Source organism: Grammomys surdaster, unplaced genomic scaffold (assembly GCF_004785775.1).
Source record: "Grammomys surdaster isolate TR1022 unplaced genomic scaffold, NIH_TR_1.0 254, whole genome shotgun sequence".
Lineage (NCBI taxonomy): Eukaryota > Metazoa > Chordata > Mammalia > Rodentia > Muridae > Grammomys > Grammomys surdaster.
Window position 1 is genome coordinate 1874021 of NW_021604695.1, and position 25898 is coordinate 1899918.

The 25898-nt window shown below is 43.3% G+C and overlaps 1 protein-coding gene across 1 annotated transcript in view; it reads right to left on the reverse strand.

Annotated features, from left to right (window-relative positions):
* Asip (agouti signaling protein) overlaps nt 1-24587 on the reverse strand; it is an 81269-nt gene extending 56682 nt beyond the window's left edge. Inside the window, exon 1 of the mRNA XM_028775346.1 lies at nt 24505-24587. The gene's annotated coding sequence lies outside the window, so the exon portion shown is untranslated. The remainder of the gene's footprint in view (nt 1-24504) is intronic.
* Between the last annotated feature and the right edge of the window lie 1311 nt (nt 24588-25898).

Sequence of the window (25898 nt, forward strand, 5' to 3'; positions counted from 1 at the left end):
GAAAGAAAGAAAGAAAGAAAGAAAGAAAGAAAGAAAGAAAGAAAGAAAGAAACGAAGGAAGAAAGAAAGGTGGGTTTACTTCAGTTGCGGTTCAGAAACAGCGACTAGGAGCTAGCACTAGGAACACCAAGCAGTCATACCATACCCACAGCCTGGAAGTGGGGGTCAGTGGCTGCTGCTCACCGAGCTTTCTCCTTTTTATTCCGCCTAGGAGCCCTGCCCCTGAACAGCACTGCTTAGGGTGGGTGTTTCCACCTCAATTAATCTAACCTAGAAACACCCCTCCACCCCCCCACCCCATCACAGACACGCCAGAATGTAAAATCAGCAATCACAACTTGCCATCACACATACCAAATACAGAAGTACCTCCCTAAGGCTAGGCCCCAGAAGCAGTCCTTCACTGCCAACTAAAATTTATCTTCTACTAGCCCTGTCTTAGGACCAACACCTGACTTTATTCCAATTTTATCTCCATTTGTATTTTTAAAATTAGATGAAAGAGAGTGGGAGAGAGAGAGAGAGAGAGAGAGAGAGACAGAGACAGAGACAGAGACAGAGACAGAGACAGAGAGACAGACATAGACACACAGAGAGATATCTTGGACTTTACTTTCTTAATAGTTCAATGTGTACTTAAAAAGATGCCAATGATATTTTGTTGAGCAATTTTAGATCTTTCATATCAAAAAGCCTTCTGAAAATCTAAACTGAAATACTGCTGGAAACAGAATGTCAAAGATTTTTGACCCATCAAAACCATCCCTTTTCTCATCTTTCCAAAGTCCCCTAGGGAGAAAATGTGGAATAAAGATGTGAGAGCCGGTCCGTCACTCAGACTTCCTTGGAGTCTGAAGAGCTCGGACAGAGAATAGCAGAGTATAATTCCCCTCATTAGGATTCTACTTAACCTCTGAGGATTTTGTTAGCATTTGGTTTTGCTTAACTTTGCCCGTATCCTTTTTCTCAGAAAGAGGCATTATGGGGTCCTAATGGCTCCTTGAACATCAAATAGCTCTTGAAAGTAAAACTGTGATGGATTGGGTGTGAATGAAGCAAACTGGGATTCAATTTCCCCTGAAATACATATGGATTTAATAATTAGGAAGAAAGCTGTTCATAATTAGAAAAAATGTTTGAGAATAATGCCCAAGACACTTGAGAGGGAGAACGTTCTGGACCATGATTGTGCCAGACCTCAGCTCTCTTCTTAACTTGTGATGTCACTGCTCTGACCAGGAGTCTGGGGCACAGGAGAAGTAATTACGAGTTTTTGCTTAATCTCCATTTTCCAAATGTTTACATGGAAATAGCTGACGTTTATCGTATGGAGGAAATTTCCTCATATTTTCCTTCAGGAGCTTCCACTATTGTACAGAAGTCAATGTACAAGAAAATTAAAAACAAAAAAGAATATTCTTGCCTTTTATAGAAAAAAGGGGGTGAGTTGGGTATTACATTCTGCCTAAAGAAAGTAGTACAGATGCCTCTACTTATTGAGCATTTGGAGGCTGAATGAGGAAGAAAGCATCTTGCTTGGTGGACGTTGGTACAGACGCACAGGAGCAGCCTCGGTAAAGACACAGGTGTAGGCAGGACAGACATGTTGAGGAACTGCAATCAACGGGGTGCCACAGTGCTGTAGAGGAACGGGGTGCACTGGGGGGCCCTGCACAGCCAGAGCCTGGGGACTGAGCCAAGACTTTATCCTGAATGACATCACAGCCACTCAGCACTCCCGTTATATAGATACATTGTAAATAACCGCTAAGTGCACCCAGTCCCCTGTAGGCCTTAGAGACTTTTGACAGATGTACACAGCTGTGGAATCACTACCATCCCATCTCCAGGATTTTACCATTACCTCACATCTTGCTTGTGGCCTTCCAAGTCTCCTCTTGCACACATCCACCACACTGTGTGCGTCTTTTCTAAATATGGTACTAAATGCAACCGTGCACCATGCATTTTTTGCATCTGCTTTCTTTGCTCAGCTTCCTGTCTTTAGGTTTTCTCAGGGTGAAACACTCACTCTGGTTTATTGCTGAGCTTCTTTAGATTGTATGACAGACTGTTTACCACGGCATCTGTTGGCTGGTCCTGGCTTTGATAACATGCTATGAACATTTGTGTACAGACCTTTGTCAGGACTCACTGCCACATGTGCTGTAGCTGATAAGTCTAGAGAGACCCCACGCCCACCCCACTAGCCAAAGTAGCTGAGTGTGGTGCTGGGAGCAAGGAAGGAAGACCTGGCCTCTGGACTGGATAATACAGTCCCCTGTCTCCAAAGAGTGCAGCCAGTACAAGGAGCAGTCTTATGACCCAACAATGGTGTCCAGAGCCATTCATTTGAAGTCAGGATTTTTTTTTCCACTTGAGTTGCTGAACTGCAGCCACAGAAAACTGAAGCTGGATGCACGCCTGTCCACCCTGGATGAATGGAGGAAGGGTTTTGTTGTTGCTTACCTGCATAAGAGAATCAGTACCACTCAGAGGAGAGAGATGGGGATGGGTAGGGGGAGAAGAAGAGGAGAGGGAGAGGAAGAGAAAGAGGGAGAGGGAGAGGGAGAGGGAGAGGGAGAGGGAGAGGGAGAAGACGAAGACGAAGAAGAAGAGATAAAGAGAAGGAGAGAGAGAGAGAGAAGGAGAGAGAGAAGGGAGAACCCTTGTTCCCATCAGGTATTAGAGGAAAGCCTGGCAGCAGCGCCCTCACTGAGACAGAACTGGGAATCTGAAGAAGCCAATGAATAAGACCGAATGACACATGACACAGGAGGAAGGACATGGTGGAAACAGCTGAATTCTCAAGTCTATATTCTCAAGGTCTGGGTTTCCACAGGGCCAGCCCTTTCTTGTCTCTGAGGTGAGACAAGGTGCTATCGTGAGGTGGTGACAGAATGATCAGAGGCCCTTTGTCTGTGAGGAAAGAGAAGGCAGAATAGTTTCCCCCACATCTTCCCTCCCTCCCATGCTTCGTTTGACTTGACAGATGTGTATGGACACGTGCCTGTTACTGTGCCTCGCAAGGCATCTGAGGAGAGGGAGATGAAGCCGTCAGTCTGCCTTTCAGAACCTCATTCATTAGTGGAGGGAAAGCTCACACAGCCCGGGGTGAGGAGAAAGTGAGAAGCAGCCAAGGGCAATGTAGGAGCCATGACACATTCAGTGTTCTAGAAGGCATGGTGACAGGTGGAGAGAATCTGGAGATGCTTGGGTTTGATTACTTAGCGCCAGCTGCCCACAGAACTTAGACACTTCAACTCACCACTTTGTTATACAGGATATGGCAGTGCATGTAGGTTGAGAAATAGATACCAAGGTGTGTAGAGCAAAGGTGAAGAGCTTCCGTGCTGTCTCTAGGCTGCCATCTTTAAAGGTCCCATGTGTTCCAAGGAGACTCCATTGCATGGCCATGGTTGTGAATACACATGATAGGGAAACCCAGCAAGGCCTGCATATCCACCTGCTCTTCGCTCTCTACAACAGCCCTTCCTTCTGGTCTCTGTGGGAATGAGGAGTGTCTGATAACCTATTGGCAGACAAGGTAGGTCAGATAACTCAGTTATGATAAATTGAAGGCAGCAAAGTGGGGGAAGATCAGAGTTGCTGTAGCCCTCCATGGGGAAGAAATTCCAGCTTCTAAAATCTCTCCCAAGAAGGGAGTTTATAAGTGCAGAACTGTGAGCAATACCAAAACGGTCTATGATGGTACTTAGGGAAAATGGCGAGCTCTTGAAAGCCGACTCCAGGTGCTGCCTAGGTAGAAGGCAAATCACTTAAGTGTAAACTGATTCTAAGCATCTGCCGACTTCCCCAAGATGCTTCTGCATAGTCTGAGGACCAGAGAGGTCCAGGAAGGGCTGAACTGTCTTACCACTTTGCCAGAGCCTTCTAGGCTCTCAGTGTAGAGCCTGCTTTGTTATTTCTCACGGTTCTCATGGTCGTTCTTGTTGTTTGTAATAGAGATTTATAATCGAGGTTGTATAATGAGAACATCATATGGAGATGGTGGCCTTCTTGGAGGCTACTAAGTGGAGACTATTAGATGACTGACTTAGAAAGTTATTTTATTTTTTGAACCTCAGTTTCCTTATATGCAAATAAGGATGAAAAATAATAGGATATCCCTTCCAAGTATGTTAAAAAAATAAAATGAGGTAGAAAATGAAGTTTTGGTGTTTTTATTTGTTGGAGATGGAGTCTCAAATAGCCCAGGCTGGCTTTAGTTTCTTCATAGTCACGGATGGCTGTGAACTTCTGATCCTCTTGCCTCTACCTCTCAAACACTGGGATTACAGGCAGGTACCACCATACCCAGTTTATGATCTGTTAGGGATTGAACCGAGGTGTTTGTGTATGCTAGAAAAGAACTCTACTATCTGGTCTCATTCCCAGCCTAAGAATTAAAGAGCTTTTAAGGAGCTGTATAATTAATATTTATTGTACTTTGCACCCCTAAAACTGAATTTGTGTCTGTAGGTGGGCACACGAGGCAGATAATATTTACAGAACCAGAGGCCATGATCTATTGAGCTGTCTACAGTGAGTACCAGCTGTGAGCCTTGAAGTACCTAGAAAGCTAGAATCTTCTCTGGGCCATTTGAATACAATTTCCAGGAAAGGAGAATCCAAACCACAAAGCTTGATTTAGGTTGGTGCTGGAATCTGGGGAGCAAGGTTAATGTCACTAAGACAAAGGGAAGGGATCAAATGACAAAGGCTGAGGAAAAGATGGAGAGGAAAGCAGAAGCAGTAATATGGAAGCAAAGGAGCAAAGCAGAAAAGAGTGGAAAAGCAAAGCAAGGGCGTTCTGAGTGTCTCCTAGTTCACACTTAGCATTCGCCCTCATCTCCGTAATTCCAAGAACCTGGAATAAGAAGGGAGGAGCTGCTCTCTCCAACATCCCCTGGAATTTATGCCTGGATATCATTATCTCATTGTTAGTAATGTTTGCAAGAAATGAGTCTAAGAAAATTTTACAGGTTCAACATTATAGGTAAGAACATTTTCTAGAATGCTGTACCTCACTCAAATCTACCAGAAGTAGGACAGCTAGGGGAACGACTTTTAAAGTCAAGCCTGAAGCCTGAGAAGCATAGTCCCATAAAGAATGAACAAAGAATAATAGTCCAGGCTGAGGAAAGAGCTCAACTGTAGATTTCATCAAGGCAGCTACTTCTTAGTAGATGCAGGCGATGCTCAGTACTGACAACACTGCTCTCTCGTGTCCCCAGTGCACACTGATAGCTGCTAAATGCCTTGGCTATGATCAAAGCTGAAATTCTTGCCAACAGTTGATCAGAATTGCCCATGAGGCCTGGCCTAGCCCATCCTTGCTATGCGAACAGACTGCAGGTCATGACTGAAGTGAAGGGGCTAGCATAGTTGCCACTCTTTTCAAAGTATTTTGGCAAATGGATCAGAACAACAAAGTCAAGCTCTGGTTTAACTGTCCTGACCTTAGATCAGCTATCTCCCATACACAAGGCAGGCCCAACTTGAGAAAGAAAAGTAATTTGAGCCCAAGAAGACAGACAATGGAAGAAAGCATGGGATTTTATACCCTATTCCTAGTTTGGAAGTCTTTGTTGAGAACTGCCTGGGCTCACATGTCAGCAGAACTCAAGCACTGCTGTCCCTCAACTTGACAGCAGGGCTGCACTTCATCTCTCCTCAGAGCTCACATCTGGGAATCCCCACTGGAGATCTTTGTGCTGCCCCCTTTCTGTCTCAACATCTGCTTTGGAGGACAGATATGGATGTAGTAAAGTTTCTAAGCAAGTGGGGAAGGCCCAGAAACAGCACTTCAAAGTGCAGGCTGTATCCTTCCTCCTGGTGTAGTGGAGTCTACAGACTTAAGCTCTGTCTTCTCTGGAAGCTGGGACCAGTTTCCTCCCATATACAAAAGCCATGGCTCTTCAAAGGGATGTGGAAATTGCGTTAACTGACAACCATCTGAGGAGAGGTGGCCGGTCTTGAAGGCAGGCCAAGCATCTGTGCAATGTTCTTTGCCTCCTCCAGGGAAACTGAATGAGCCACTGACAGACAGCTCCCTCCTTGGTCCTGGGGCTAAGTTAGAGAGGCATTAGAGGACAAAGACAGTGCCATAAGAAATCCCAGAAGAAAAGTGAATTTTCTGGATTTCTAAGCCATCCTATCTTCCTCCCCAGCCTTGCTGAAGTCTGAGTATTTTGGAACGATGTCTAGTGATGGGGAACAGGGTGTTAGGAACATAAGTAAAACCATTGTGTGTAACTTGAAAGCCATTTTGTTTGACTTGGAATAATGGAGTGTTTTGCAAGATAAGGGTCCAGCTACAAGGCAGTTCTAATGTGAGCCAAGCCTCTGGCAGGCTCTGGTAGATCAATGAACCACCCCAAGTGGCTGTAGCAAAGAACATTGCACAGATGCTTGTTAATAAATGAACTGTAATGTGTGAGCCCAGATATCGAAACACTCATGTTCATACAATACAAAAACTAGGACTTTAGAGGCAGGCCCACTTGTCATCTGTAGGCACTACCTAACACCCTTAAGGACCTTCTGGAACTTCTCACAGTGCCGTCCTCCCAGCCTGCCCCAGGTGAAAGACCACCCACCAGACACTGGTCAAGCTTACTCCTGGTGTGCCCTCACTGGAGAGCAGTGCCCAGTGGAACTCTGCAGCATTTTCTGGTCCACTCCCCCTGACCCCTAACCCCTGTAAGAGAAGCCTGTTTTCAAGAGACTTCCATAGTCTTTACAATAGTGTGATACTATAAGGAATTTTTATATGAATGATCCAAACACATTCGATGGGCACATTTCATGTGGATACCCTAAATATGCGCACCTCACAGCCCATGGCCCTACCACACAGGACAACCCAGGTTTTCTATTAAAACCCCTTTCAAATGAGCCCAGAAGCATTTTCACTCTACTCTTATGCAGAAAAAAAAATGTCTTTGAAAGGCTTATTCATCATAGTGGAGAAATAGCTCCATTAACTATATAGCTCCAAACTAAGGAATTATACATTTGCATTCGAACATGGAAGGTGGATCCCTGGGGAATTTACCAAAAATGTCTACAGAGTGAGTTCCAGGCTACATAGTGAGACCTTAACAAAAAAGAAAGTTTTTTTAAAAAAAGGAAAGGAAGAGGAAAAATTAAATGTGCTGGATGGGATTAACAGAAAGTTAGATACTGCCCAAGAGTTGTAAGCTGAAGCAAACCCATTCCCCCAAGTCATTTATGTTCATCGTGCTTCGTCACAGCAATGGAATCCCTACCTGAGACAGGTAGTATGGCCATATGTGGAGAACGGTGGCCCCTCCACTGCCAGGTGGCTTGTGGAATATGCTCACACGAAAGGAGAAGACACAGAATAGGAGTTGAGGTGTTCGTGCATAGCAAGCAGCCACGAGCTGAGTGAGCAGATGCAGGTGGATCTCTGTGAATTGTGAACAAGCCTGGTCTACTTAATGAGTTCTAATCTAACCAGGGCTGCATAGTGAGACTCTTTCTCAAAAAGCAGGACAAACAAACAACAAACAAAATATCCATGTCTTTAACTCACATAATCACAAGAAGGTTTATTCTATTTTTTTATTTTTTTATTTTTGGTTTATTCTATTAATTTTTTGAAATCTTAAGTCTAAGGGTTTGACTCAGTTGGATTATTTGTTATACAGGCAAGTCCTGAGTTTGGTTCCCCAGCACACACATAAAAAACTGGGTACTACAGCTTGCATCTATAATTCTATCACTGGGAAGAGGGAGACTGGCAGATCCTTAGAGCCCACTGGTCAGCCAGATTCTCCAGATAGGTGAGATCCACAGTCAGTGAGAGACCCTGACTCTAAAACTAATGCAGAGAAGTGGATAAGGTCAACCTCTGGCCTCTGCACACATGTGCACACAATGCATACAATGCACACACACACACCATATTTAAAGGGTTGGAGATAAAGCCCAATGGCAAAGCACATCCATAGTCAGTGCCACAAACACAAAACAAAATAAGCCCAATAAAGCTGTCTACAAAAATTCTCAAATATGACCTTGTTTTTCTATAACCCGATTGAGTTAAGTCCAAATAATCTATCCTTAATTTCATTTTAAAACTTGTTCAGAAACATATGCCAAGAACCTTCTGTAAACCAGCTCCCATACCCCACAGTAGAGAGACACAGCAAGTAAAATAATCCTTGCAGATAGGATGCTCCCAGACAATCAGGAATTCTGAAGAGCTAGGGTGGATTGTCACATTCCCCCATAAAGACACATAAGCTTTCTACGGCTAATTATTAATATATATTTCATCTGCTTCTGATGGGATATGCTGCACCCATAAATTAGTGGAAGTCCAAAAGAGTCCGACATGCTCACCTGAGATTATGATATGGTTTGCATGCTAACGGACAGGAAAGGGCATTATAAACAAACCAATTGTGCCTCTGGGAACATGTCTGTTGGGGTGTGGAAGATAGGTACCCTGAAGGAGGTCTTAGAGGCTCATGGTCTATACTTGGGGCATCGGTTTATACTGGAGAGCTTGTAGCACTAAGAAGGTGTGAGGTCACCAGTGCACGATGCTGGAAGAGAACAATTAGGTCATCACAGTCATTGCCATCATTCTCTGAAGCATGTACTTGATGACGTCCTCTGTGTCAGACGCTCTCCAAGCAGCTTCGTGTGCAATGTAGTTGGTAACTGTCAGGAAACACCTACAAGGTCAGGTGCTGTGGGATCCTAGGCACTACAACATTTAGGATGCCGACATGTGAGGAAGTTGTCTCCACAAGTCTGAGGCGGGGAGCGTTGAGAGAACAGGAGGGAGGGAATGATGGCCTAGAAACAGTACAAGACAGTGTTTGGTGAGCAGGGAGGTCAGCAGGGACCAATGCTGCAACAGTGCCAAGGAATGTGGAAAGGAGCCCTCGGTTTGCTAACTGAGAGGTTGAGGGGGACTTTATGGACCACATTTCCCACGAAGCAGTGGGGAAGAGTGAGAGATGTGTTACCAAGGCTTGGTAACAGGATGGAGCGCATGGAAGAGAGGTAACTGAAGGGAAGCTGGACAGGAAAACAAAACACCAAACGGGGATCTGAAAGAAAGAGAGAGAGAACAAGCAGGAAAGAACAACAGAGAAGACAAGACAGACAGAGTTTGGAAGGAGCTCTCTGTTTCCACGAAGAAGGCTGGCAGAAGAGAGTCGGGGAGGGGCTTGTGAGGCCCCTCCCCTTCCCGAGGAGCTGTAAGCAGTTAGCGGCTGCTAGGAATGGGGAGTAATAATCCTATCGGGTGTAGCCACTGGTAAATTGCCCTTGTTTCAGTAAATAATCCTCACCTAAGTCCCAGCAAGTAGCACTAGTTAAATATAGGGGGTACACAATGTATTCACACATGTATGCAGAGACAAAGACATGACAGAGGAGGGGAACTTGTAGTGAAGAAGGGGTTCGGCATGAGGAGAGGGGAAAAAGAGAGGGGAATGAGGGGGAGGGATATGGTGAAGCACATTATATATATGTACGAAATTGTGGAAGAATGAAACCGGTTTTCATAGAATAGAAGCAGAAGAGAGAATGGATGGGCCAGATGTTAGCAAGAGGGCAGACAGAAGGAGAAGCCCTGAGCTGGAAAGGGGCTCCTTTTACTAAGTTAATTCTCTGAGTAGGAGAGAGATGTAGGACTGTAAATATCTTACACATTTGCCCTGTGTCAGCCCTAAACAAACTCAGAATAAGAGAATGAAGCCTGTTGACCAAATCACACAACTGTAGTCGTGGGATTGGTGGAGCAGAGGAGACAGGGCGGGACATTGAGTTGAGGGGCAGATGATTTGGGCAATAAAAGCTTTGTACCAGGCTTTGTGGTGAGTTCAGGGACAGATCCAAGTCTCACAGATCCCGAAGCTACATGGCTTTGTAAGCTTCTGTAGGTAAAAGAATATGCCATTACAAACGTAAAATTAAGTTCGAGGATCTGAGCAGGGAGAGGCCACTAAGGCACGTGTCATCTTTGCAGAATATGCAGCTCTCGGTTGACTCCTGCCTTCCAGGGAGGATTTGCCTAAAACAAATGATTCAGATCTGCAGGAGCTGGTGTCTTGCTGTGCTATAATCAAGCATGGTCTAGAATGAGTCCAAAGCTTGCCGTGCCATAATCAAGCATGGTCTAGAATGAGTCCAAAGCTTGCTGTGCCATAATCAAGCATGGTCTAGAATGAGTCCAAAGTAGTTTGGTATTAAACGCAGGGCTTTATACAGTCATGAAAGACCGAGGGGAGAAGAAGATGAACACTCGTGGGAGTTACCACAGGGGCTTCATGAAAAGACATGGCAGGACCCCAAAGGACGTGGTGGGACTTGGAAAGGCTGAAATGAAGGCAAGAGGCCTCCTGGTGAAGGGCCTGCATATGCCAAGTCTTGATAATAGGATCGAGAATAGAATCTGGGGAATGAAAGGACTTTGTGACTGGACTTTGAAAGGTCTTAGATATAATTGAGACATTGAGACAGAGATTTTTTTTTCCTTGAGGCCACAAGATTTATTTAGTACCATGGACAGATAGACAATAGCACAGCAGAGACAAGGTCATGCCCCAGTGCCAGGGACAGAAAGCATGGCAGGTCTCTGAAGAGAAGAACCAGAGAGCCCAAGTGACAGAAGCACGCGTCTCTCTTCACACGGTTTTGGGAAGGTTTCATAGCATGTAGTCGGGCTCTCTGATTCGCGGGTCAGGACAGAGAGAGGGGCGGGCAGTAGCGTGTATAGGCACCAATACCCGTTCTGATGTACACTCACTTCTCTGGGTGGGAGATCCTGGCACCTGAAAGTGTTCTCTAGAGCCAGATGTCTCTGTGGGTTCTTACTGGTGTCTGTGGAAGGGGAAGAGCTGCTGCAAGGACAGTGGCTCCAGGAGCCCCTGATTCTAACAGTTCATCCTTCCAGACTGGTCTTTAGGTTAGTGAACCACAGGTGATTAGACACAGATTCCCTGCTTAGATGCCAGTCCAAAGCACTGGATTAGCTCAGGCAGGCCAGGCATCAGCAAACTACATCAGCTAGCAGCTCAAATCTAACCTGCCCCTGCTTTTGTAAATAAAGTATTTACTTATTTATTGGAGTCGGCCTTGCTCATTTCCTTGCATGTTGTGGTGGTTGCTTTCCTAGGGAGAATTGAGACATTATCATAGAGACCTTATATTTCACACACCTTCACAGAAGCCTCTGACACTCAGGACAGTGAAAAGTGCTGGTGGGGTGGTATACCTGTAACCCCAGCATGTTCAAGGATCAGGAGTTCAAGGCCAGCCTAAGCCACACAAGGGGACTGTAGTGGCTAGTTTTATGTTAATTTGACACAAGGTAGAGTCATTTGAGAGGAAGGAATGTCAATTGAGAAAATGCCTCCATAGGATCGGGTTGGGGATAAATCGATGGTTGGTGAGGGAAGGCCCAGCCCAACTGTGGGTGGCACTACCCTTGGGCCTCTGCAGCTGCTCCTGCCTCCAGGTTCCCACCTCTGTTTGAGTTTTTGCCTTGGCTTCCCTTAGTGGTCTATGACTCAGGATATGTAAGCCAAACAAACCCTTTCCTCTCCAGGTTGCTTTTGGTCATAGTGTTTTATCACAATAGAAACCCCAACTAAGACATGAACCCTATGGCACTAAGTCAAGAGAGCTGGGGTTAGAGTGCTTGCCCAGCATGCACAAAGTCCTGGGTTAAATAGCTAGGGGAAAAAAGAGAAAAGAGAATTTCAGGAGAATTTCAGTTTTATGATAAAACAATCTAAAGCTGGGAGCTAATGTTAAGATTTAAGTTTCCAGAACTTCTGACATGTGAATGATGAGAATCTTAAGTCAAAGAACACAGGATATAAAGTCTGTTTATGGAGAAAATAATTAAAGTTTTATTGGAGACTGTTCTGAACAATCTGATATATTTATAGCTTCTTTAATAAAGCTGGAAGGCAGATTGGGAAAATGTTAACTGAAGTGTTTTCTTGGTTTGCAGACATACGCCTTAGGCTGTTTTAGGCTGGACCCTCCTCGATATCCTGCTCTGTGGCTCTCCTCGCTGTCCTGGGCTGTAGCTCTGCTGACTTAGGCTGGACTCTCCTCGCTGTCCTGGGCTATAGCTCTGCTGACTTAGGCTGGACTCTCCTCGCTGTCCTGGGCTGTAGCTCTGCTTACTTAGGCTGGACTCTCCTCACTGTCCTGTGCTGTAGCTCTGCTTACTTAGGCTGGACTCTCCTCACTGTCCTGGGCTGTAGCTCTGCTGACTTAGGCTGGATTCTCTCGCTGTCCTGCTCTGTGGCTCTCCAGTCAGTAGATGCTTTCCCAAAGCTCTTTTGTTTCCAGATCTTTCAGAAATCAATTGGAGCCAATCATCTTCCACACAATTAAAATCAAGTAGTGTATGTCCAACAGCTCTTCAATGCAGCTGTTTCTTCTTAATCTGAGGCATTTTACATGCTCCCCTCCTAACTGAAGCTCGCATCTTATGGTGTGTGTACTTACAAATCAATACTCCCCCCCAGAAAGGCTTTCCACTTTCTGAGTAGTGTTCATTCCCCTGTTTTTGCAGTCCCTAAACACTCCTAGGTTTAAGGAAATGTTGCTTTATCTCGGTTTCTTTTTTTTTTTTTTAAAGAAGAAATAGATGTAACAGTTATATATAGGGAGTTGGGTTTAGAAAAGTTAATGCAATATTTCAGGTAATGACAAACTGTTTCTCTCTATAAACTTCCTTTCAGGCTAGAGAGATGTCTCAGCAGTTAAGACCACCTTGGTTTGGTTCTTAGCACCCACATCAGGTGACTCACAAGTTCCAGGGGGCCACAATGCCTTCTTCTGGCCTCCGTGGACGCCTGCACACAGATGGTAATACATAATATATAACTTAGACACACACACAAATTAAAGATAAATAACTCGTTTAAAAATAAAATGGAAAAAACCAACCAACCAAACAAACAAACAAAAACAACAACAACAACAAAAAAGGCCGGGCGGTAGTGGAGCACACCTTTAATCCCAGCACTTGGGAGGCAGAGGCAGGAGGATTTCTGAGTTCGAGGCTAGCCTGGTCTACAGAGTGAGTTCTAGGACAGCCAGGGCTATACAGAGAAACCCTGTCTTGAAAAACAAAAAATAAATAAATAAATAAATAAATAAATAAATATAAAAATAAAAATAAAATGGCCTGGAGAGATGGTTCAGAGGTTAAAGGTACTTGCTGCTCTTGCAGAGAACCTGGGTCCAATTCCCAGCATCTACATGGTGGCTTGAAGCCAGCCCTGACTTCAGTTCTAGGAGCTGCAATGCTCTCTTCAGGCACTGCACAAATATGGTGCACATTATTGCTGCTGTTCACTCATACACATAAAATAATCTCTTTTCTTTCTTTTTTGAGACCAGGTCTTACTATGAAGCCTTGGCTGGGCTGGAACTATGTAGACCAGGTTAGCCTTGAACTCATAGAAATTCAGAAAGACCACAGAATAAAGTCCCTAATGTTGTGCTGGTAAAAATAAGTGGTATTATAAGTAAATGAAGAAAAATGATAGCCTTTCTTTATAGTGCAATTCCAAAAAAAAAATAAACACAGAAAGAAGGGGTGTGATAGGAAAATAAGTGAAATGGAAATTCACATTTGAAAATATTCCTACAAAAATGTCTGTCAATTACAAAGGCTACAATAGTAATTCCAAGGTTGAGAGACTCTGGAAATCCCACATTAACTAGGATTTTGGGGTTGACAATAAGACACAGGCCTATAACTTTTCTGTGAGAAGAGAACAATTTCCCTTTTGTGTTGTTCTTGCTAAAAATAACTTTAACCTAATCATGAGGCAGCATTAGAGAAACCCAAACCCAGGAAAAATTTATATACTATGTGGCTAGTGTTCTTTGAAGTATCCACGCAGTAAGAGACAAAAACCAAAACAAAACAAAGCAAAAATCAAAACCAAACCAAAACAAACAAAAAACCAGAATCAAAACCAGAGGAACTGTCACCAATTAAAGGACAAGGAGTGGTTACAACTGAAGGCGTGTGCAAAGCTCCATGAGTTCTTAGGCTACGAAAGGGATGCTGGGGAGAAACTGGAGAGACCTGCAGACTGTCAGGGACTGTATCTCTCCCTCAGTGCAAATGTCCTGTGACTATGTAAAACATTACTACTGAGAAGGTGACTCCGGGGGTGGTGACACATACCTGTAATTCCAGAAGTTGAGAGACTGAAACTGGAGAGCCAGAGTTCCAGGCCAGCCTGGGCTGCTTAATAAAGGTGCCACCTCAAAAACAAAACAAATTATCTTTGGTTCAATTCGAAGAACTGAAACAAACAAAAACAGGGCTGGGCCATGTCTCAGTGGTTAAAGTGCTTGCCACACAAACATTAGGACCTGTGTTCTGATGACCAGAACACTAAAAAGCTGGACTTGGTAGCATGTGTCTGTGGTAATCCCAGTGTCCTCACAACAACATAGAAGGCAGAGATGGGAGAATCCACAGAATTATGAACTAATCACTCTAGTGTTCCCAGACACAAACAAGAGGCCCTGTCTGTCTCAAACAAGATGCAGAAAGAGGACCGCAGCTTTCTCTAAATAATTATAAATTAGGGGTCACAGGAATGATTCAGTAGGTCGAATTTCTGCTGAAAAAGCATGAGGATCTGAGTTCAGGACTCCACCACTCACATAAAAGATGGCAACCCCAGTGCTGAGGGGGCAGAGACAAGAGGATCCCTGAAGCTCACTAGCCAGCTGGCTCACCCTAGCCAAATGGATGGGGCTCAGGGAAGAGATTGTCTTAAGTAGTGAAGTGGAACTCAGTAGAGAAAGACACCTGACTTCAAATCAGCTACTGGCTCCCAAGCGTATACATGTGCATACACACATGCACGGATGAACACACACACACACACACACGTACACATATACCACCCACATACATAAATGTTCTAAATTATTTCAAAATAAAAAGACATTAAAAAATAGGAATGGGGTAGTAGGTAGAATTCAATGATGGCCCAATGACTTTTGCCCCTTAGAGACTTTGCATATGTAGTTAGTATTACTGATCGCTTAATTTTAAAATAGAGATGTTATTCAGATGGGCAGGAGCTATGGATAACAGAAGTATTTTCTCTCTCTGGAGGTAGACATCAACGAGGTCCAAAGCGTGAGAGGGACTGGTTGTGAGGGGGAGTCTGTCGCTACTAGGTTATGGAGGAGCCCCAAGAAGAGTCATCCATACAGCCTCCTTGACGTGAGGGAAGCCACTAGCAGCCATTTAGGAAGTGAGGAACATTTGGTCATAGGGTCTGAAGTCTGGCAACTGAATTTTGACTGTGGAAATAGACCCTTCCTTTAGATGGGAACACCCGAAGCCCTCACCTTGATTTCAGCTTTGTCAGACCCTTAGCAGTAAGCCCAGCTACATTAGGACAGACATCTGACAAAGGATGGAGAGTTGACAACTCCTAAATTCACAGTTCTTTGCTGAGTAGCAATACTGATGTCAATTAATATCAACATTAAACAATATCAATATTAATTGCTACTTATTAACTAATATTGATATTAATCAATACCAGTCCCAGGTTGGATGAAAAACCAAGACCAAACTAGATGTTGCTTTCAAGAGAGGCTCATGCATGAGAGTGTATCGTGAAAAGGAGGAATCATCTTGAGTGGTCACAGGAACGCTGAAGTGGCTCCATAAACACCTGACGGAGTAGCTTAGGACACAGGAGCATAGCCACGGGGTAAGTTAGGAAGCCATGAAGAACACAATGTAAACCAAACGGACGTGGCTGTCGCTTATTGAATCCTCTACCCCACTGAGGAGTACACATGCTTTTCAAATATATCTGGACTATTCATTAATATGAGCCATGTGCTTGACTATAAAAAAATCTTAATACATTTTAAAAGATTGAAATAATACAGAGTGTGATATAGCCACAACAGTATTAAATTAGGACCCGCAATGAAAAGTTATATGGAAAATTCTCCAAATGTCTTGAAAATAAACACACCTGTCTCTTACAATCCATGGATCCAAAAATAGTTAGAAACTCTTTGAAAGGAATAATAATTGAAACCACATATTGACAATAGTGGGTTGGACATATAGCAGTATTTGGAAGGAAACTGATACTTTAAAAAAACATTTTAAAGATTTGCTTTTAATTGTGTGTGTATAAAATGTTTTAAAAATTTATTTTATTTTTAAGTGTGTGTGTGTGTGTGTGTGTGTGTGCACAACACGTGCAGGTATGGGTACCCAAGGAGACACTGGCTTGGTCCTTTGGAGCTATAGTTACAGAAGTAGTAAGCTCCCTGGTGTGGGAACTGGAAACCAAAATTTGGTCCTATAGAAAAGAGATATGTTCTCTTAATCCTGAGCCATCTCTCCAGCTTCACTTTACGCCACACGAAACACATACACTCACACTTAACACACACATACACCCATATAATAAGATAAATTTTAAATGAAAAAAACAAAACAACCCAAACAGAAATCAGACAACACAAAGACACTGTGTTACTGACAGGCTAATGATGCTTCAGCGGCTGAGGACTTCTCACCAATAACAATAGACACCCCCCAAAAATTGAAACATTTTTAACATGATAAACAAGAGTTCTAGTGAGCATAGCCAGGATACATGAGCATGAAGTAAAGACGTTCTTGGATGAAGGAAACAAAGAGAACACACTGTCAGAAGTCTGGCTCTGGGAGGGCTGCTGAAGCAGTTCTTCAGAGAGAGAAGTGAGGCCAGCAGGATATGGGGACTTGAGGAGGGAGGGAGAAGAGACAGAACTGGAGTTAGCTAGGTAAATACTGTTCTTACTCTCTGAGTTTTTCCTGCTTTCGGATGGAAGATGGTGAGATGGCTCAGCGGATAAAGGTGCTTGCTGCCAACCCTGATGACCTGAGTTCAATATCGGGAACTCACGTGGTGGAAAGAGAGAAGTGACTCCTGCAAGCTGTCCTCTAACACCCACAACTGTGTTGTGACACATATGTCTCTTCCTCGAAATAAAGAAGTGTGATTTAAAAACATCTGAAATGCTTGAGGGCTAGAGGCATGGGCTATATAATTTTGTCTGAAAAAAAGACAAACCAGGATAACTGCGTTGTAAAGTGAGAGGTGAGGGGAAACAACAATGGTGTTCCTGCGCTCTCCAGAAACTGACGAAGTGCTGGCAGCCCGTAGCCTGCCATCTCAAATACACAAGTTGTAATTCCCTCAGCACTCACCAAAACTGTCCAAGATGATAAACCAACACATAGGAAACTAAAATAGAAACGAAGGTCAAGAAGAGGGGAAAAGCCATAGACCTACATCCTAGCACACGTTGTTATATTATAATGTAATGTATTATTATGTCAAACATCATTATGTGTACATTGTCAGAATGGGATTTCTTTTAAGTTTACATTACTTTATGTGTGGTTTTGCCTGCACACACACACACACACACACATATACATATACATATACATATATATATATATATTATCAGATTCCATGCACTGGAGTTGTGGATGGCTGTAAACCACCATGTGGATGCTGGAAGTCGAACCCAGGTCTTCTGTAAGAACAGCAAGTTCTCCTAACTGCTGAGCCATCTCTACAGACCCCAGAAGATTTTATTTTGTTTTGCTTTGTTTTTGTTGTTGTTTTTTCGAGACAGGGTTTCTCTGTATAGTCCTGGCTGTCCTGGAATTCACTCTGTAGACCAGGCTGGCCTCGAACTCAGAAATCCACCTGCCTCTGCCTCCCTAGTGCTGGGATTAAAGGTGCGCACCACCACTGCCCAGCGAAGATTTTTTTTTCTTCAATGAACCAGTTACATACTATCTATGAAGAAATTCAAATATAATGTTGTAGTTAGGCTAAAATGATAGAGATAAGTATAGCAAGAAAATGCTAGTCAAAAAAAAAAACAGAATTTTTGTATTAATAGCAGCCAAAGTAGATTTCAGAGCAAAGCAAACTATCAGACGCAAGCATATTACATGATAAAAACGTCAGCTCATCCAGAAGAGTGCATTTACTTTTTCAATACTTTTAAAATTATTTCTAACTGCAAGGGTTCATTTGCTTATTTCCTTTTTAGTCTCAGATTCAAAAGAACACTTACTTAAAATAAATACACAAAGTATACCCTAGGAGAAAATATTCACAATGCACATTATCTGATACATAAAATCCTCTACATTCAAAGAGTACCCACTTGATAATAGAAAGGCAAACAGAACAATTTAAAAGGTCTAGTGGATACGATGGTGCATGACCTTGGTCCTAGAGGCTCAGAAGGCTGAAGTGGGAGAACAGCCTAAGCTGAGGAGCTTGAACCTACCCCAGGGAACACAGCAAGACCCTGTCTTTACAAAGGAGAAGGACTAGGAAGAGGACTCAACTGGTAAAAGCACTTGGTGTACAAATTTAAAGACCTGAGTTTGATGCCTGGGGTCTACGTAAAGGTGAAAGGTGAGAACCAACTCACAAAAGCTGGCTTCTGACCTCTACATGTGTGCCATAGCATACATGTGTGCCCACACTGACATATACACAGCACAGATGCATATGCGCCCACATGATTTTCTTTAAGTCCCCGGGACAGGGACTGTAAAGGAAGATACATAAATGACCAATAAACAAACATCATGCAGCAAAGAAACAAAGCCAGGTGGGACACCGTTTGCCTCCACTCAGAATACCAAAAAAACAAAACAAGCAAACAAACAAACAAACAAAAAACCAAAATACTTCCATTCTCAAACATAACCAGACGTTGCTGAGAAGGGGTGGGGGGGGAGTATTTAGGGCTTTTTGCTTGCTAGCCTAGCTTTTTCGTAATATATTTTTTTTGTAGCAAAATCTTGGTATGTGGCTTCAGCTTGCCTCCAAATCTTACTCTACCCTGGTCTCTTGAGCCCTGGCATGTGCCATCATACTTGGCAAGGGAATTCTTACAGGTTTGCTGGAGGGACAAGAAAAATGCACTGTAGCCAGAGGCAGCAGTTCAAACCTATTGTGCCCACTACTTGGAGACCAGGATCCCTCGAGCTCAGAAGTTTCAAACCAGCCTGAGCAACATAATACGAACCTGTCTCAAAATGACAATTTAAAACTTCAGCCATTTTGCAAACTTGCCTGGCAGTACAACTGTCAGAACGCTTCACACTCTACATTGTTCTCTGCTTGTGTCTGCATGTTTAAAAAAGAAAAAAAAAAAAGAAAAGAAAAAGAAAACCTGAGAGCACATTGCAACATTGTTGACAACGCTACACTTCTTATTGCTAAGGTCGGGAACTCTTTGCGATGGTTTCTAAGGCGAGATCTGGCCTCCATGTGTTTTTCCTGGGATAGCGCATCTGTCCTCCCTGTTTACTGTATAGCTTCACCAGTCTTTCTGACTCCTGCATAGTCCTGGGACTTGTTGGGGGTTGTTTGTTTGTTTATTTGTTTTGTTTTTAGCAGGAAACAGGATTTCCACAGCTCTTGGCAAACTTAGCTTGCTCTTCTTATTCTTTGTCTTATTTCTGCTGTTACCAACTCAGCTTTCTCCTGCCTCCTCCAAAGTAATTACCTTCCTGTTAACCTTTGGCATTATCCTGTTTATTTCCATTTAAGCACAGCTGTCATCTGTTGATTTTTAATTTCTATTTTTATTAAATTTATGTTATTATCTGTTAGATTTGTTTATTTTAATTTTTATTTAAATTTATATGTTTTAAAGAATTTTCTAAGAGTTACACATGTATTCACATGTTCTATTTTCAACTGTCTTTTTGTGTGTTTGTATGTGTATGTACATGTCACTCTCTACCTTACTTTCTGAGAGAGTGCATCTCACTGAGCCTGATGCATACTGATTCAGCTAGGCTGGCTGGCAACCCCCAGAGAGCTTCCTGTGTGTGCTTCTCCAGCACTGAGATTTTTATGTGCATGTTCAGTTGTGTGGCAAGTGTTTTACCACCGGAATCTACCCCAATGCTATCTTTCTTTTTTACTATATTGGAAGCTCAAGATGGGCATGCCTGTAGTATACATGTCCAGGAGGTTGAGGCAAAAGGACTGTTGGGAGTTTGACACCAGGATGGGCTACATAAATAAGAACCTACCTAAAATAAAACACTGTATTCCCGTGGTCTGGAATAGAGTCACCACACAGAAAGCACTTGGTAAACACTGTTGATTGAAAGAATGAACCACCTTCTGTGGGTAGATGAAGGTGGAGGCAATTCCTCAGTGAATATAAGAAACACTAAGTAGGAGAGCATATGCCTTCAGTCCATTTCATTGGCAAAAGTACCCTAGAATTATTTAGAAGAATTTGATGCACAAACTGAGAAAAAAAAATCATGGCACTAAAATCCTGATTCTGAAATATTAAAATATGCAGGTCTGAATGCTTAGCCCTAAGTTCAAGACTCCTACCCCCAAATAAATGAATAAACATTGCTGAAATACAAGACATTACCTGGAATTAAGAATATTGCAAAAGTCAGGAATTTTGATCAAGAAGAAATGTTAAAGTCATTTGGTCCTCCCAGACATTTGGTATATGGGCTAAAGTTTCCATATAGATGCCACATTTCATGAGATTTACCACAAAAGCATGGGTTGCCAATACTGACAGAAAGCTGAGTTGAACTTTCCAATACATAAAAACACAAAATAACATGGGTTGATACGTTACAAAAAGCACGTGAAGCCATTCATAAAAATGTTAGGACCTGGGTTTGTGACGACCCTTAGGAGGAGGTAGGTCTTGACTGGAAAAGAGGGGGAGTCTTTTCCATGTTTGTCATTTCTTGTTTCTACATCTAGGCTCTGTTTTCCCGGGAGTAGTCACAGTGAAAATTCATTAAGGTGACCACTTTCTGTGTGTTTTCTCGCAATAAATTGTTTACTTAAAGTCCAGCCAAGTACGGACTGCAAACCTTTAAACCCCACACTCAGCAGAAAGGGAGGGGGATAATGATCAAGAGTTCAACATCACAGAGTTTCCACAAGAGTTCAGCGTCATAGAGTTTCCAACCTGGGCCAAATGATAACTTTTCTCAAAAGAAAAACAAAAATAAAGTCTAAATATGTCCAGAACATTTAGGAGTTTGAGGGGGGAAGATATGAGGACAGCTTTTAAAATAACTGACAGTCATCTTCAACAGCACAGGAAAGACTCCCTCTCTTCCACCTGAGACAGATTCATTCTGCTCTTGTCACACCTATAAGAATCCCTGCCAGCACAAGAAACTAATCTTTATTTTACCAATTGATGCAGACAAAAATGGAAGCCTGGGGAGGTCAATAAGTACAGAAAAGCCTCACAGGCAATAGAAAGTAGAGAGACAGTCTGAAAACAAACAAACAAACAAACAAACAATTTTTAACTGTAAGAAGTGTCTCACCCTGTACCCAGAAACATGCATAACAAGATCCAAACAGTGAGTTAGAACATTTTATATTTAGGACTCTTCCTCCAAGCAAATTCTTCCTAAACAGTATCAAGAAATAAAGGGAGGAACTCTATAGGAGCAGGTAATGACTGAGCTGCTGGTTCCCCAGCAGATAATTTACAGCAGGATCATCTCTACCTTTGCTGAGGCTAGTCAATAAGTGGATCAAACCCTTCTCCTGTCCCGGTGCCCACCCCTCTGCTTTTCCACAGGCTAGCTGCCTGTGAGCACAAAGCATCCCTCCGAAGGATCTACACATGGTTGCTAGAGCCAGCTACACAGGTATTTAAATTGGATTCAGACTGGTTGTACAGCTCTTTCTGATTTCTCCCAAAACTGAATAAATCTTCCCCACCAAAGAGAAGCAGTTTCTTTCAACTCAATCTTTCTCTGTGCACTCTCTTCCAGAGTTCAGTCTTTCTTGACTCTGTCAAAGGTGTCACATGGTCAGAACTCCTGTCACAGACATCTGAGCTTTCTCAATCCTACTTCTCTTCTTTAGCAATTCTCCAGTTTGATAAGCATCCTAACTCTGGATCTCAAATGCTTTTGTCCAATCTGAACCCAGCAAGTTTGCCTGATGCCTGAATTCCTACCTGTGGGCATCAGTGCTTGAAAGAGAAACAGTCCGAGTGTGAGCGACATAGGACATGTTGGAACTGTTTCCACTTTGAGATTCCTCCAGACTGCCTTGCAGAACCTGAAGGAGGCCCTTTCAAAGCCCCTACACAGAGTGAGTGTCTCTGCAATCGACAGAATAACAGCCTATTAAAACCAATTGTCTCCATTTGACTACATGTTTCCTTATGTCTGAATCTGCAAGCATGCTAGAGCAATAGTATCCAGTGTTTGGTTTCCTGAGCACACAACATTCTGCTTTGGAAAGCCTCAATCTGATGGAGGCTGAAACCAAATACTTCAACCTGCAATTTACTTCAGAGTTAGGAGTCTGTCTCTTCTTTTCATCTGTCTGACAGGATATTGGAGGAAGCAAATCAAAGGGCTATAATGGCTCCCATTTCCAGGTAATTGTCTTTGCATGGCTGTCCTGATACACACTGTGCCCAAAGCACAGCCATCAGTGCTAGTGTCCCCATCTTGAGTGCAATCCCCGTGTCTTAAGAAGATGACACACAGAGACACAGCTGTACCTTCAGTGTGGCTCTCACCATTTCCCTTCACTTTCACAGAGCAGGTGGAGGCTGGCTGGGTTTCTGATGGGGCTTCCAGGTGTGGGTGGCTCGACTCCTGCCTGGCTTTGCTCTTCTGACACTCTGTGTTGCTAGCTCTGCAACATGGCTGGTCCCTCCGTGAGGGATCATCCCCTTTCTCCATCTCTCTCAGTAGGGCCGTTCTGCCCCAGGGAAGGGTTCAGACCTTCAGCCTTCTCTCTTCTGGTGCTATTTTGTCGACCTGTCTGTAAGATGTGCTCAGAGGCCTGCTGCCTTTATAATGATTTAAGTGTTTAACCGTTTTGGGGAGGTTTGTACCCAAATCACACTGGCAATTATGGTTCTGAAATCCGACCAAGCAGCGTGCACCAGAGTACAACTATTAAATATCGAAACTAGAGGAAAGTTTTCTAGAGGAGAAGCAAAGAGGCAAAAGTAAATTAAATACTGAAGACGATTAAGAGAATTTGACAAGAAAAAGAGAATATGCTTCCAGCAAGATATATAACTACAGCATAGATACAACATTAATGAAAACGATCGCTGAGAAAAAGAAGTTTCTTCTTCCAGATACGCTCACCTCTTACAGTACAGGGCATGTCCAGGATTCACCAGTAATCGCTCTCTATGGTCAATGGTGATAAATCCAGATGAAAAGAAGGATACTGAAATTAAGACGTAGCAAGGATCTCTGGTGGTCTTCGGAGAGGCTTCCAAATTATTCCGTGGGCTGGGTCAAAATGCAAGGCGCACAAAGTGCACTGAGTGGTTTGGTTTTGTTTTCCTTTAAAGCGTATTTTCCACCGAAGAGTTCAATCAAATTTGAAAATATCAAAAAACATTGTGGAAGAGTTATGAATAGTCAGAAGGGATTCGGTCAAAACACCTCCATAGTCTTCATTCCCTTGTATGCTTAATCGGTAAGCAGGCTAGACTCTGGTTTCGCTCACACAGTCTAAAGGACTAAAAATTTTGAAACTCACCAATTCAGAGGAGAAGATTGAAAATGGCATCTTTTGAAGACTGGAAGTAAGGTCCCTTCATCACTGAGATTCCCATTCCCGGTGACATTCATTTCTGGTCCTCCCTACAGCTTGCAGCCAAAGAAGCCCCTGGCAGTGCAGCCTTGGCTAAGCTGCCTTTCCTCAGGTTCTCTTCCAGGGAGCTGGAGCTCAGGTGTGGGGTGAAGGGCAGTCAAGTGATCTGCAGCCTAGGAAGATCTGTTTTTCCTCATCCTAGCCCCACAGTAAGTTAACCCCAGGAGAGCTGGGCTGTTGGAGAACAGTTTTGTGAGCTGTGTGATGACTGGCTGTTACCCACCTGGGAAGATAAAGTTGCTGGCCACACCAGATGCTCAGGTACCACTAGAAAGTTTCATTCATAGTTTCTCCCTTTCTAATAAAGCAACATGTATGTTTTAGTGTTTGACCTACTTGCAAAACAGTAGTTTGTTTGTTTTGTTTTGTTTTGTTTTTAGAAGGATTGTAAAATAAATGGGCTCCCTAGAGCACAGGTAAGCATCAATTCTAGAAGTTGAAAGTTCAGTGCTGATTGGATTTTACTGAAGTGTTTGCAACATGGTCTACCTACCTGGTATTTCTGCTGTATGTATAAGGCACTAACTGTGAATTCAGGTGCTTGTCTGTATTACCCAGAAATTGTAAGCCTCTTGCTCATTTATTTGCTACAGACCTGACCAGGAAAGAAAAAACAGTATTTTTCCCCTGTATTGCTTGATAATGTGAAAACCACTTGTTCACTCTTTGATTGTGATTGGAGAGAAAAAAAAAGAAGGAGAAAAAGAATAAAACCAAACCCAACATCTGGATGGAATTTAGTACATACCTTCTGGGACCCCCGGTTCCTGGAGATTTCAGCTAATGACTCCCTCTTCTGAGGCTGCAGAGGCTCAAGGACTCAGACTGGTGGGAAATGGTACTTTGATGACAGTTCCTGAAAGTTGGCTTAAATAGGTTGTCAGGATGCTGTAGCCATGACCCAACCCTGCTGAGGGGGAGGGGAGCAAACGCCAAGCAAGCATGCTCACTTGTGTCTGGGTGGACACCTAGCAAGGAGGCTATTGTCACTTGTGTCTCCAGACCTGCAAGTGCTCCTCTGTGTTGTGTGGTGGCTTTGCCTCATGCAGGTAAATTCCATGAACTTGCTCATGTCCTTGGGAGAGCTGTGCTTGGCTTGTGTTCTAGCTCATGTTTCTGGAAACCCATGGCACAGTTGAAAGAGGACCAGAGGATCAGAGGGCTGGTTTGGGATCTAACTGCCACTCCAGAATCTGTGATTTTCAGCTGGGTGATCTGCCCTCCCGGAGCCCCAGTGCTTTATCTGTAGTGTGAGCAAATAATACTCTCCGCAGAGATGCTGCCGAGTGAGTGGAGCTGGTGGGATCTGGTGGGGTCTGAGGCACAGGAACAGCTTCTGACCCCGGGAGCCCAGTGTGGGAAGGAGGACCTGGCTGAGAAGAGGAAGAGAGGAAGTCAGCATCATAGTGCCACCACTGGGGAGGCAGAGAAAGGAGGATCCTAAGGTACACAGCTGATTTTTGGCAGGTCTGGGCTACATGAGGTATGATCTTAAAAACAAACATACTAAAACAGGAAAAAAGGGAAGAGAAAAAAACAGAAGAGGAAGATTCAAAGATCCCAAAGGACTCAAAGATTACCCAGTGACTTATATCATGTGTCCAGGGAAGGAGTTGGATGGTTCCTAAGTCCTATGTCTTACTACAATTTTCTGGAAAGTGTTTGCTGTAAGGTGGAATGATAGGAGATATATGACACCGAAGACCAGAGTTACAGTGACCCTATAAACTTCAGAATCCTGTCAGGAAAGTGTTCAAACCAGTGAAGTGGCTACGTGCGCTGGTAAGGGAAAGAGAACTCAGAAAGTAAAAAGAAAATTAGATCTTGTATGTCCCATTCTGCACCAGTTCCTCCTGTAGGGATTTCTCCGGTGATGTAAGTCTCCATTCTTTCACTGCTGGACAGGGTGGTGCATGCATTTAAGCCAAGTGCTCAGAAGGCATGAGTTCCAGGGCAGACTTGGCTGTGTAGAAAGACCTCCGTCTCCAAAATAATTAAAATTAAATAATAAACAAGCACCGCCACACACTCGTGTTGGTTTTTTTGTTTTTGTTTTGTTTTGTTTTGTTTTTTTGTGAGAAAATGAGGCTCACTGAGTTAAGTGGAGTTTGTTAAGTTAGTTAAGTAACTGTAAGTCAGTGA